Here is a 13,742-nt window from a genome sequence, read left to right as displayed (position 1 = left end):
AACCGTCCGTCCGCCCTCCTGCCCAGCCCGCTGCACCAGCTGCGCCCGTCCGTCTGTCCAACCGTCCGTCCACCTTCCTGCCCAACCCGCTGCGCCCGTCCGTCTGTCCAACCGTCCGTCCACCCTCCTGCCCAGCCCACTGCGCCCGTCCGTCTGTCCAACCGTCCGTCCACCCTCCTGCCCAGCCCACTGCGCCCGTCCGTCTGTCCAACCGTCCGTCCACCCTCCTGCCCAACCCACTGTGCCAGCTGCGCCCGTCCGTCTGTCCAACCGTCCGTCCGCCCTCCTGCCCAGCCCGCTGCGCCCGTCCGTCTGTCCAACCGTCCGTCCGCCCTCCTGCCCAGCCCGCTGCGCCCGTCCGTCTGTCCAACCGTCCGTCCGCCCTCCTGCCCAGCCCGCTGCGCCCGTCCGTCTGTCCAACCGTCCGTCCACCCTCCTGCCCAACCCACTGTGCCAGCTGCGCCCGTCCGTCTGTCCAACCGTCCGTCCACCCTCCTCCCCAGCCCACTGCACCAGCTGCGCCCGTCCGTCTGTCCAACCGTCCGTCCACCCTCCTCCCCAACCCGCTGCGCCCGTCCGTCTGTCCAACCGTCCGTCCACCCTCCTGCCCAGCCCGCTGCGCCCGTCCGTCTGTCCAACCGTCCGTCCACCCTCCTGCCCAGCCCACTGCGCCCATCCGTCTGTCCAACCGTCCGTCCACCCTCCTGCCCAGCCCGCTGCACCCGTCCGTCTGTCCAACCGTCCGTCCACCCTCCTGCCCAGCCCACTGCGCCAGCTGCGCCCGTCCGTCTGTCCAACCGTCCGTCCACCCTCCTGCCCAGCCCACTGCGCCCGTCCGTCTGTCCAACCGTCCGTCCACCCTCCTGCCCAGCCCACTGCGCCCGTCCGTCTGTCCAACCGTCCGTCCACCCTCCTGCCCAGCCCACTGCGCCCGTCCGTCTGTCCAACCGTCCGTCCACCCTCCTGCCCAGCCCGCTGCACCCGTCCGTCTGTCCAACCGTCCGTCCACCCTCCTGCCCAGCCCACTGCGCCAGCTGCGCCCGTCCGTCTGTCCAACCGTCCGTCCACCCTCCTGCCCAGCCCACTGCGCCCGTCCGTCTGTCCAACCGTCCGTCCACCCTCCTCCCCAACCCGCTGCACCAGCTCCACCCATCCACCCATCTGTCCATCCATCTCCAGTCCAGCAAACTGCAATAGCTGCACCCATCCAACTGTCCAACCATCATCTCTCCATCCATCCATCATCCTGTACAATACACTACAGTAGCTCCTTCCATCCCCCTGTCTGTCCATCCACCTGTCTGGCAGTGACTAAAGAAATGGAGCAATCTGCCTTGGAAACAGTCAGCACTCCTATAAATTAGCTTAGTCCCCCACCCCCATCCTGCCAATGTGATTTATGCAGCAGCATTGGGTGGGACAGGGTGACCCCAGGTGCCTTTCCCAGGCCTGTCACCAAAGGCCACGTGAAAGACTCACTTAACCCTAACCTGAATCTGAATCTCCATCAAATCTGCATGGGGGCGACACACAGCCCATGGCAGGGAGGAGGGGGCATCAGGACACAAAGAGACTTCAGAGTCTGGTGTGGGAGGAGGCAGCGAACCCTGCTCTTTACGGGGCTGCAATGGGCAGCAGATCCCTTCGAGAAGCTTGTGGGATAGTCCTTAGTGTGTTTGTGGGTGAATCCTCATTGCCAGGGTACCCCACAGGCTGACCTTGGTGACCTTCTTTGGGGCCCCCCACTGGCCCATTTCTTTGCTCAGTCTTTCCCTGAAGGGGTGAGTCATACGGGGTAGGGCTTTTTGCTGGCTGCAGTTACTTAGATAGTGGGGTGCTGGGTAACTGCTCACGGGGCTTGTTCACCTCCCAGAGAGGCCCGTTATATAAATCTACACGTCTAGTAACTAATGTAACCAAGAGAACTAACCCCCTTTTTGTGGCCCAGTCACGAGGGTCTCCCGAAAAGCTGCACCCTACCCCCATGCACACGGCACCCTAACACTGGCTTTCCATTCCCTGCAGCTCCACCAGGTGGCGCCCACCTAACTTCCTAGCCAAGAGGTCCCAATGCAGCCATCTCCCTGTCTCTGTCCCTACCTACATCAAAAGAGATGTTCAGAGACACCTCCATAGCAGAGGCACGCTGGCCCCGTGTGTGGACACGTGCACAGTTACACTAACTCCTTGTATGCCCATGCACACTCCCTACACGCAGCCACTCTTCCATGGCCACTCCCAGCCATTCCCCGCACCTCACACTGGTCTGCACGCTCACTCTTCCATGGGTACGCTCACATTTACTCTTTGCCCACGTACAGGCACGCTCATTCCTGACATGTATACACTCAGTTTGCACGTGCACACTCACCCTCTCTTACGTGCATTCACTTGGGGCCAGCTCTCTATTGCCTTGCAGCTGGTGCAGTTGGTTACGTCAGCGCAAGATGGGTGCAAAATGCTCTTAACTCAGAATGGTGACACTTCATGCCCATTGACTAGTATAAATCACTGCGCAAGGAGCGAGTCAGTGGAGAGCCTAGCACCTGGTCTTTATACATGTCCCCATACTCAGACCTTCTCATCCCCCTTACAGCTGTACACACACGCTCCTCAGACACGTCCATTCATATTCTCCCTTGCATTGTCACTCACGCCGTGCACACTCCCAGTCACGCCTTCCCTTTGCATGCTCATACTCCTTGCTTGTGAACAACCGCCCTCCTGCCATACACACACTCTCTCTTCCACACACATGGAGGATATGATGCAGCCCAGCATAGCTGCCGGGTGTAACCGTGCAAGGTAAGAAGTGCTGAGCAGGATGGGGTGCACAGGGAATGAGACGTTTCTGCACGGCTGCCAAGCAATTCCCACCCCGTAGCAGCAGTGAGATCCAAAAGGGATGGGGGCGCATGGTGCTAAGTCCCTCATCAGCAAAGGGAAGATTCTGCTAGCAAACACCCAGGTTGCCTCAGATACCACCATTCTCTACCCACACCCAGCACATTTGCACCCGGTGCTGCTCTCAGGAGTCAGGGAGCAGGCTCCCAAGGGGAAGCCCTGCTGCTCAGTGCAAAGGGTGATCCCCTAACACTTGCACTCATTTTGCAACAGCCTTGGACTCCCTGCTTGGTAATGCCCAAGGCCTCACAATCACTTTTACACACTGTTACATGGCCTCATCTTACAGATACACACTCCTGCACATGCATATGCGCCTTTAACACGCTCACCATCACTTGCCATCCACGCACTGTCCCACTGGCTCCTTGGCTTTGCACACGCTTTTCCGCAAGCACACACAGCCTCCTCCCACATCAACATCCCCGGAGTTTTTTCAAGAGGGCGCTGCAGGGGGGCTCTTGAACTGCAGCCCTTCCCTGTGCATTTACACTCCTAGCAAATACTGACTCACACCCCTGACACGTGTGTACTTACACGGCTACACTCGCTGTTTTCACATGTACACTCATGCATTTGCACACTCACTCTTGCACATGCATCCTCACTGCTCACACACGCACGCTCACGCTGTCCCTGCGGGAGAAAATCCAGCCGGCGTTTGTAGCCCCCAGGAGGTATGAGCAACTTTTCAGTTCAGACACCAGCATCCAGAACATGTCTGGCCCTAAAGCAGAGCCTAAGGAGGCAGGTCCCACCAGCCTCTCAGTGCACGGCAGCTGGCTCCCTGTTCCACGTTGGTCCTAATGGACACGGACCGGGCCTCTCCCAGCCCTTAGGCTGTACGAATGTGTGTGTGTGTGTGTATTGTGTCGTGACTGGGAGGGGGGAGGGTGCCTGAGGACGTGTTAGGATGTCAGTGTGCCTGTGAGTGAGAATGGGGTGGGGGGTGAGTGTGGGGCAATGAGTGCACCAGGGCAAGTGAGTGTGTCGAGGAGCACAGTGTATGCAGCCCCTGTGACAGAGGAGAGATCAAACGTAAGGTCACCTCTATTCCCATCACATGAGACAGATTTCCCCAGACAACTGGAAACTCTCAGGGCAGGTCTAGGCTGCAATTAAAAACCCACGGCTGGCCCATGCCAGCTGGCTCGGGCCCGCAGGGCTAGCGCTGCGGGGCTGTTTCATTGCAGTGTAGACATTTGGCGGTGGGACCCTCCCCCCTTGCAGAGAGCCCCTGACACACAGTGAGCTCTATCCCAGGGAGGTAACCCCATCCTGGGGACCGCCCGCGGTACAGCATTGAATTGTGAGCGTGTGTGTTTGTGGGGACAGTGCGCCTGGAAGCATGTGTACATGTTGCTGAGGAAGGCTGTGTGCACACGTGTGCATTGGGGGAAGTTGCCTGGAAGTAGCCTGTGTGTCTCTGTGCGTGCCCCGGAAGGGCTCAGGATCTCAGACCAGCACCAACAAAGGAGTCACGGGCTGCACAAGGACACTTTCCTGGGACTGCGTACAGAGATCGCTCCAGTGCGGGGACACCAGAACGAGAGCTGCACTGACAGTGTAGCAACGAGTGGTGATCACACTGACTGTGGAGACCTGCAAGGCCGGATTGCTACCGGTCAGTGGGAAATCACTTTGGAGTTGGAAAATCCACAATGGGACCCACTGTCATGCAAGCGTGCAGGGCCATTAATTGTCTTCTGCTACGCAGGACCGTGACTCTCGGCGATGTGCAGGATGTAATGGAAGGATTTGCAGCAATGGAGTTTCCAGACAGCGGTGAAGGAATAGACAGCGCAATATCCCGATTTGGGCACCAAAGCACCTTGCTACAGAGTCCATCAACAGAAAGGACTACTTTTCTGTGGTTGCATAAGAGTTGGTGGATCTCTGGGGATGCTTCTCCAACATCAGTGTTGGCTGCTCAGGGAAGGGGAATGATGCTGGCATCTTTAAGAACTTAGAACTGTTCAGAACGCTACAAGCAGGGACTTTCTTTCCTGACCAGCAGATTACCATTAGCAATGCTGAAATGTCAGTAGTGATTCTGGGGGACCCAGCCTACCGCTGGTCCTCTGGCTCATTAAGCCATACACCAGACACCCTGGCAGCACCAAGGAAATATTCAGGTACTGGCTTAGCAGGTGCAGAACAATGTGCTTTTGGTAGATTGAAGAGATGCTGGCGCTATTTACTCAGAAGATTGGATCTCAGTGAAAAAAACAGCTCAATGGTTATAACTGCCTGCTGTGTCCTGCATAATATCTGTGAAGCAAAGTGGGGGAAGAGTTGCCACCGGGGTGGAGGTGGAATGGCTGTCTGCTGAGTTTGACCAGCCAGATACAAGGGCTATATGACGGGCTGCTCCTCTCACTGCTAGGATGGCGCCTTCTGATGGTCATTCTGAGGAATAGCTTGCAACCCTTCCCACAATTGCACACTCTCTGGGTCTGCAACACCTTTCTCACTCCATGAGCTGCTGCTGCCTCTTTGTGTCTCAGCCCTCAGGTCAGGTCACTCTACACGTTTCCCTTTTCCAGGGTACCAAAGCCTTCTTTCAAAGCTCTGGGCAGTCTTCCTTGTGGTGCCACTCCCTCAGTGGCTGGCAGAGGCACCTGGGCCCATCCTCTGTTCTGGGGCCAGCTCAGGGACCCTCTGGCCAGCAGTCATGATCTGTTGCCTTCTAGACCCTACTGCCTTTCCCTGAGCCCCCCCCCTCTGGGGTTGCCAGCCCAAACGCACCTCCCTTCTCCCAGGGAGTGACTGCAGACTGCCTCCCTGCAGCCCCCTTTCTGCTGCCAGTTTCCTGCCTTAATAGGCCCAACCCAGCTGGTTCCTCCTCAACTGGCCTTCCTCTCTCAGTCAGGTGATTGCTTAGCTGCCTGATTCCTCTCCCTTGGCCAATTCAGTTAATTAGCCCCCTTCTCAGTCTGCATTAACCCTTTCAGGGCACATGTGGGGCGAACACCCAATCACATGCTATTAGAAGAGCTCTACTTGGAGCAATACAGCTCAGGGAAGCTTTGAAAGAGCACTTTAATAGTCAGCCACAGTAATGTATTGTGGTGGCCCGGGAGTTTGGGGGCTTGTTGGGAATTGTGTGGGGCCTGGCGCCCATCTGTGAGCATAACACTGACAACACACCTGTTCGTTTTGTGATATGTGCTGTACATCAGTGGCTCTCAACCTTTCCAGATGACTGTACCCCTTTCAGGAGGATGATTTATCTTGTGTACCCCAAGTTTCACCTCACTTAAAAACTACTTGCTTACCAAATCACACATAAAAATACAAGTGTCACAGCACGCTACTGCTGAAAAACTGCTGACTTTCTCATTTTTACCATATAAGTATAAAATAAATCAACTGGAATATAAATATTGTACTTCCATTTCAGTGTAGAGTATATAGAGCAGTATAAACAAGTCATTGTTTGTAGGAAATTTTCGTTTGTTCTGACTTCGCTGGTGCTTTTTATGGAGCCTGTTGTAAAACTAGTCAAATCTGTAGATGAGTTGATGTACCCCCTGGAAGACCCTTGCGTAACTCCAGGGATACATGTAACCCCGGTTGAGAACCACTGCTGTACATTGTGATTATTACACTGCGTTTGCCACTGATCCTATGGGTTGTGCCACACTGTACAAGAGCAAGTAAGTGGGTGCTTTCACTGTCACTAGGCATTCTGCACCATATGTCGGGAACTAATACAGATGAATGATTTTCCGAACAATGGAGGGCTTATTAAGCAACAAAAGCGCTTCAGGAACTGTGGTGCAATTTAAAGGCAAATACAATAAAAATGAATAACTTTCTGGAGCATGGCTTCAGAAGGGGAGAGACCCTTTCCCCCTTTCACCGACACATACATTACCCGTGCCTCTCCAAGGTCAATGTCGGGGGGGCTGGGGTTGTCCCCCCCGCCCCGTGTGGAGCGGTAGGGGGTAGGGATGCGGGCCCACTGATGCCATGTGGAATGTTGGGATGGGGTAGGGAGGTGCTATAATGGAGTTCTCCATGGACTGCAAAGGGAGACAACCCTGTGACGGTGGAACCCGTAGGTCCCCAAGAGTCTGCAGCATCTGTGTACGCTGCCAGAGAAGCCCCATTATGTCCCAGTGCATCTCCCTCTCCTTTTCTTGGATCTTCCTCCTGTGTGCTCTGTTCTTTTTCATTCAGTTTGCAATATTCCCCCTCCAGGCCCTGTGCTCATGGGCCGATGCAGCCCTGGCTTGTAGGATCTCACTGAACATGTCATCCTGAGGTCTCTTCTTCCTCCTCTGTACCTGGCTCAGGTATTCAGTGGGTGCGGAGGGGAAACCCCTCAAGGCTGCAGTGGCAGCAGCTGCAGATGAAACACACAGAGGTACCATCGTCCATATAGTCATGATGGAAAGTGAAAGTTCAGGTTCAGAACTCCCTTCCCTTGCTCCCCTAAAGTTTACCACAAGACATGCTTGTAGACACTTCTGCTTTGGAGAACTTGTGCACGCGCACACTCACAGCACCAGCCATGGTGAGTCTAGTCCGCCAGGCGCGAGGGAAATGAAGGGGGAATTGCTCAGTTGAATGAAACTATGAGTATAGGGCAATGATGGTACTGAACACCGGCACCATTTCCCAGAGGCTGCTAGTTCACATCTCACTCCTGAGGGTAACAGGCACAGAGAGCACAGCTGCTGCTGGTATCCTGAAGCTGCCCAGGCCCATCTGCTGCTAGCCTGTGGACTGCAATGGTACCTGCCAAAGTTATCGCCGACTGGTGTAGGAAAGTGTCCTGCCCCGGAGGAAGAAATCAAGGCCATCCCTAGAAACCTTCAGGAGAGGATTGCAGAGTACCTGCATGTAAGTGTTATCGAGATCTCTCAGGAGGATTCAAGGGACATCTGTGGGTACATAAACAAAGAGCTCTGCATCCACTTACCTGAGGTTCCTTCCCCTGCATGCGGATCACCCGTCCTCAGCTGCTGGACCTGGCTGGACTGTGGTGGAGTCTCAAACAGGTCCTGGCTTGCGGCATAACTGGACCAGGTCCCCTATCCTCCTTCTCTTTCTCCTCATCCTCGCGGTTCATGTCAGGGGCCTATGAATTGGGCTCCTCGCAGGTATTCACGGTGGTGTGTGGGACAGCGGTGGGGTCTCCGCCAAGTATGACGTCCAGCTCTGGTAAAAGCTGCAGGTCAGCAGCTCGGCACTGCATCGATCGTCGGCCTCCCTGGCTTTCTGATATGCCTTCTGCTGTTCCTAAGCTTTCATGCAGCACTGCTGCTGGTCCCTGTCGTACCCTTTCTCCTGCATCCCCTGTCCAATCTGCTCAGAGGTGTCCATATTCCTACCACGGGTTCATAGCTGGGCTTGCATCTCATCTCATCTCTCCACTGGCCCAGATCCAATAACTCCTGTCTACTCCAAGCCGGAGCGCATCTGGAATGTGTAGCTGGCATGGCCGGCTGGGAAGTTGCACACAACAATGGAGAGCTGCTAGGTGCTTGCCAAGCTGGACAATCAGGAAAAGGCATTTCAAAAATGGGTGAGGTTTTAAAGTGAGGGTGGGTCTTCCAGTCTCCGTGACCTGTAGGCAGTGGAGTTCACAATTGTGACCAGAGCAATCTGTGTGGCATTGTGGGACATCTGCTGGAGGACTGTTAGAGTTGATATAAGTAACGCAGTGTCTGCACTCATGCTGCATTGACCTCAGTACATCGACCATGGCTCAACACCGGTCAGGGAGGTGGTGTTACTATGTCAACATAATAGAGCACGTACATTAATTTACGTGAAGACACATGCACAAGTAGGTTGATGCAAGGCAACTTATATTGACCAAACTTTGAAGTGGAGATCAGGCCAGAGACCTGCCCTGAGCCAGAAGCCCCTGCACACTTGTGTCCCAAATACAAGGGGGCAGAGTGGAGTGATTTAACTGAAAGCAATTTAAATCACCAATTTTAATTATGTTTTAAATCAGCAAACAGGAAACTGTGATTTAAATAATCAGTTTTAATCTTGTTTTGCATTTGTACTGTTTAGTTAGTTTCCTAAAGAAAGATTGATTCTTGTGGTTGGTAACCATTAAAATATGTTGACCCTCAACTAAATGTAGCCTTTTACACTAAATCTGGTGCTAAGCATGATGATACACTATATCTAAATACATTTATTTAAACAGTGGTAACGCTTAACATACATTTCTTTAGATTCTTAATATTTACAGTTTCTATTGTTAGAAAATAGGGACTGACATATTTCTTATTTATTAGCTGATAACTAACTGTTTACTTCTGATTTGTAGATGGAAATTGTAAGTCAGTACAGGAAAACAGTGCTTTACATTTCTTTTGTGATTAGCTGAACAAAACGACCTCAAATGTTCTGTATACATTTTTTTCATATCAAAATGTGTTTTGCACTTAAAACTAACCAATTTATTATTAACTGTAGTTAATGGACTGAACGGATAGTTTCTGATCCCTGTGTCCTTCAAGATTTTAGAACTAGTAGATCTCATTCTCTCACACTTAACTTTTATTCATAGAGTGGAAAAGGGAAACAAGCTTTCCTGCTTTTTCAACTCCCAATCGATTTCTTAACGTTGAATGAACTAGATATCCCAAGCTCGTTAAATCACCTGAAATGCAGAAGATATTTTCTCTGCACTTGCAAAAGTGGCTACTTTGCACTCTGCACTTGCAAAAGTGGCTAACCCTTTCCAAAGCTGGGTTAGCGCTTCAACAAACTCTGGTTCCAGGTAGTCAGTGACTTCTACCAGTTCAGTGGCTTGACTTTCTTTGAAACTTCAGCAGCCATGTACAGCTTGGATAGTATTTATTTCATTTAAATGACTTTAATAGATTATACTATATGTATGCTTTAATTGATGTCAGAATTTCATATTTAATTTGACCATGGTTTATTTTTAAATAGAAAAATGTATTTAAATGAAATAACTGGATTTAAATTTAAATCTGATTTTTTAAATGACTTTTTATTCACCCTGCAAAGGAGGAGAAGGGGGAGGGGGAGAGATCCCCTCAAAGGATCAGCAGTGGCAACAGCCCTCCTCCCCCCACCCCATGCCTGGCCCTGGGAGCAAGAGAGAGACAGCTCAGGCTACAGAGTGACCTGCCCGGGCTCCGCTGAGGCAGATGACAGAGGTAGAGGGGAACAAACTCCACACATGTTGTAGAAGCCCTGGCCCGGGCAGGTTGCTCCTGTGCCTGGCAGAGCCCTGTCCCTGCAACACTGCCACTTCTCACCCCAATATGCTAGCATGGGATTGAACCGAGTGTCTGGGCTTGTGCATGCGGTTGTATGTCTGTGAGACTGTGTCAGTGTGATTCTGTGTTTGTGGGTGGGTGGGTCTGTGCGATTCTGGGTCTGTGCTATTCATGTGATTGTGTGTGATTGTGTGTGTGTTATTGTGTATCTATGTGGGTGCAATTCTCTGTGTTTGTGAGACTGTGCAAATCTGTGTGTGCAGTTGTGTGTCTGTGCAACTTTGTGTGTGTGATTGTGCAATTGCATGTGTGAGACTGGTCTGTGTGATTCTGTGTGTGCGTATGTGATTGTGTAGTGATTATGTGTCTGTGCAATTCTCTGTGTAATTGTATGTCTGATATTCTGTGTTTGACTGTGCGTGGCAGATTTCGGTCAGTGTGCTCAGGTGTCTGTGTGTTTGATATTCTGCGTGTGTGTGTGACTCTGTGTGTGTGTGAGACTTTGTGACAGGTTGCAGTCGGTGTGCCCATGTAACGTGAGTGTGATTGTGCTATTCTGTGTGTGTGTGTAAGAGAGAGAGAAACTGGTCTGTGTGATTCTGTATGTGTGTATGTGATGACTGTGTGTCAGTGCGATTCTCTGTATGATTGTGTGTCTGGCATTCTCTATGTGCAAGTGACTGTGTGTGATAGATTTCAATCAGTGTGCCTGTGTGTCTGTGATTGTGTGTCTGGCATTCTATGTGTGTGTGACTCTGTGACTCTGTGTGACAGATTGCAGTCTGTGTGCCCATGTGTCTGTGTAATTGTGTGTCTGGCATTCTCTCTGTGTGTGTGACAGATTGCGGTCTGTGTGCCATGTGTGTGTGATTGTGTGTGTGTCTCTGTGTGTGACTCCGTGTGTGTGACAGATTGCAGTCTGTGTGTGTGTAACTGTGTGTGACTCTGTGTGTGACAGACTGTGTGTGTGACAGATTGTGGGGAGTGTATGTGTGTGATTGCGTGTGACTCTGTGTGGGTGACAGATTGTAGTATGTGTGTGTGACAAATTGCAGTGTGTGTGTGAGAGAGATTGTGGTGTGTGTATGTGACAAATTACGGGGTGTGTGTATGACAGATTGTGGTGTGTGAGATTGCGGGGTGTTTGTGTGTGTCAAATTGCGGTGTGTGTCAAATTGTGGTGTCTGTGTGTGTGAGATTGCAGGGTGTGTGTGTGTGTCAAATTGCAGGGTGGGTGTGTGTGTCAGATTGTGGGGGGTGTGTGTGACAGATTGCAGTCTGTGTGATTGTATGTCTGTGTGATATTGTGTGTGTGTCACTGTGTGTGTGCGCCAGATTACGGTCCGTGTGCCATGTGTGTGTGATTGTGTGTGTGTCTGTGTGTGTGACTCTGTGTGTGTGCCAGATTGCGGGGGGGGGGGTGTATGCGTATGATTGCGTGTGACTCTGTGTGTGTGACAGATTGTGGTGTGTGTGTGTATGTGACAAATTGCAGTGTGTGTGTGTGAGAGAGATTGTGGTGTGTGTGTGTGTGTGTGTGACAAATTGCGGTGTGTGTGTGTGACAGATTGTGGTGTGTGTGAGAGATTGTGGGGGTGTGTGTGACAAATTGCAGTGTGTGTGTGTGTTTGTGGGGTGTGTGTGTGTCAAATTGTGGTGTGTGTGTGACAGATTGTGGGGGGTGGGTGGGTGTGTCAAATCGCGGGGTGTGTGTGACAGACTGTGGTGTGTGTGAGAGATTGCTCTGTGTGTGTGAGAGAGTGTATGTGTGTGTCAGATTGCGGGGTGTGAGAGAGATTGCTGGGGGGTTGTCAAATTGTGGGGTGTGTGTGTGTCAGTTTGCGGGGTGTGAGAGAGATTGCTGGGGGATGTCAAATTGTGGTGTGTGTGTGTGTGTGTGTGTCAGTTTGCGGGGTGTGAGAGAGATTGGTGGGGGGTGTCAGATTGCGGTGTGTGTGTGTGAGATTGCGGGGTGTGTGTGTCAGATTGCGGGGTGTGTGTGTGTGTCAGATCGTGGTGTGTCTGTGTCTGTGTCAGATTGCAGGGTGTGTGTGTCAGATTGCGGGGGGGGGGTGTCAGATTGAGGTGTGTGTGTGTGTGTGTGTGTGTGTGAGATTGTGGGGTATGTGTGTGTGTGTCAGATTGCAAGGTGTGTGTGTGTGTCAGATTGCGGGGTGTGTCTGTGTGTGTGTGTGTCAGATTGCGGGGGGGGGTGTCAGATTGCGGGGTGTGTGTGTGTGTGTCAGATTGCGAGGTGTGTCTGTGTGTGTGTGTGTGTGTCAGATTGCGGTGTGTGTGTCAGATTGCGGAGTGTGTGTGTGTGTGTGTCAGATTGCGGGGTGTGTGTGTGTCAGATTGCAGGGTGTGTGTGTGTCTGTGTGTGTGTCAGATTGCGGTGTGTGTGCGTCAGATTGCGGGGTGTGTGTGTGTATCAGATTGTGGGGTGTGTGTCTGTGTGTGTGTGTCAGATTGCGGGGTGTGTGTGTGTGTGTGTGTCAGATTGCAGGGGGGGTGTCAGATTGCGGGGTGTGTGTGTGTCAGATTGCGAGGTGTTTGTGTGTGTGTGTCAGATTGCGGGGGGGTGTCAGATTGCGGGGTGTGTCTGTGTGTGTGTGTGTGTGTGTGTCAGATTGCGGGCTGTGTGTGTGTGTGTGTCAGATTGTGGTGTGTGTGTGTCAGATTGCGGTGTGTGTGTGTGTCAGATTGCGGGGGTGTGTGTCAGATTGCGGTGTGTGTGTGTGTCAGATTGCGGGGGGGGGTGTCAGATTGTGGGGTGTGTGTGTGTCAGATTGCGAGGTGTGTCTGTGTGTGTGTGTGTCAGATTGCGGAGTGTGTGTGTGTGTGTGTCAGATTGCGGGGTGTGTGTGTGTCAGATTGCAGGGTGTGCGTGTGTGTGTGTCAGATTGCGGGGTGTGTCTGTGTGTGTGTCAGATTGTGGGGTGTGTGTCTGTGTGTGTGTGTCAGATTGCGGGGTGTGTGTGTGTGTGTGTGTCAGATTGCGGGGGGGGTGTCAGATTGCGGGGTGTGTGTGTGTCAGATTGCGAGGTGTGTGTGTGTGTGTGTCAGATTGCGGGGGGGTGTCAGATTGCGGGGTGTGTCTGTGTGTGTGTGTGTGTCAGATTGCGGGCTGTGTGTGTGTGTGTGTCAGATTGTGGTGTGTGTGTGTCAGATTGCGGTGTGTGTGTGTGTCAGATTGTGGGGGTGTGTGTCAGATTGTGGTGTGTGTGTGTCAGATTGCGGTGTGTGTGTGTGTCAGATTGCGGGGGTGTGTGTCAGATTGCGGTGTGTGTGTGTCAGATTGTGGGGGGGGTGTGTGTCAGATTGCGGGGGGTGTCAGATTGCGGGGTGTGTGTGTGTGTGTGTGTGAGATTGCGGGGGGGTGTCAGATTGCGGTGTGTGTGTGTGTCAGATTGCGAGGTGTGTGTGTGTGTGTGTGTCAGATTGCGGGGTGGGTGTGTGTGTCAGATTGCGGGGGGGTTGTGTCAGATTGTGGTGTGTGTGTGTGTGTCAGATTGCGGGGGGGTGTCAGATTGCGGGGTGTGTGTGTGTGTCAGATTGCGGGGTGTTTCTGTGTGTGTGTCAGATTGCGGGCTGTGTGTGTGTGTGTGTGTCAGA

Source organism: Lepidochelys kempii, chromosome 9 (genome assembly GCF_965140265.1).
Source record: "Lepidochelys kempii isolate rLepKem1 chromosome 9, rLepKem1.hap2, whole genome shotgun sequence".
Classification (NCBI taxonomy): Eukaryota; Metazoa; Chordata; order Testudines; family Cheloniidae; genus Lepidochelys; species Lepidochelys kempii.
Note: the sequence above shows the minus strand (reverse complement) of the source record.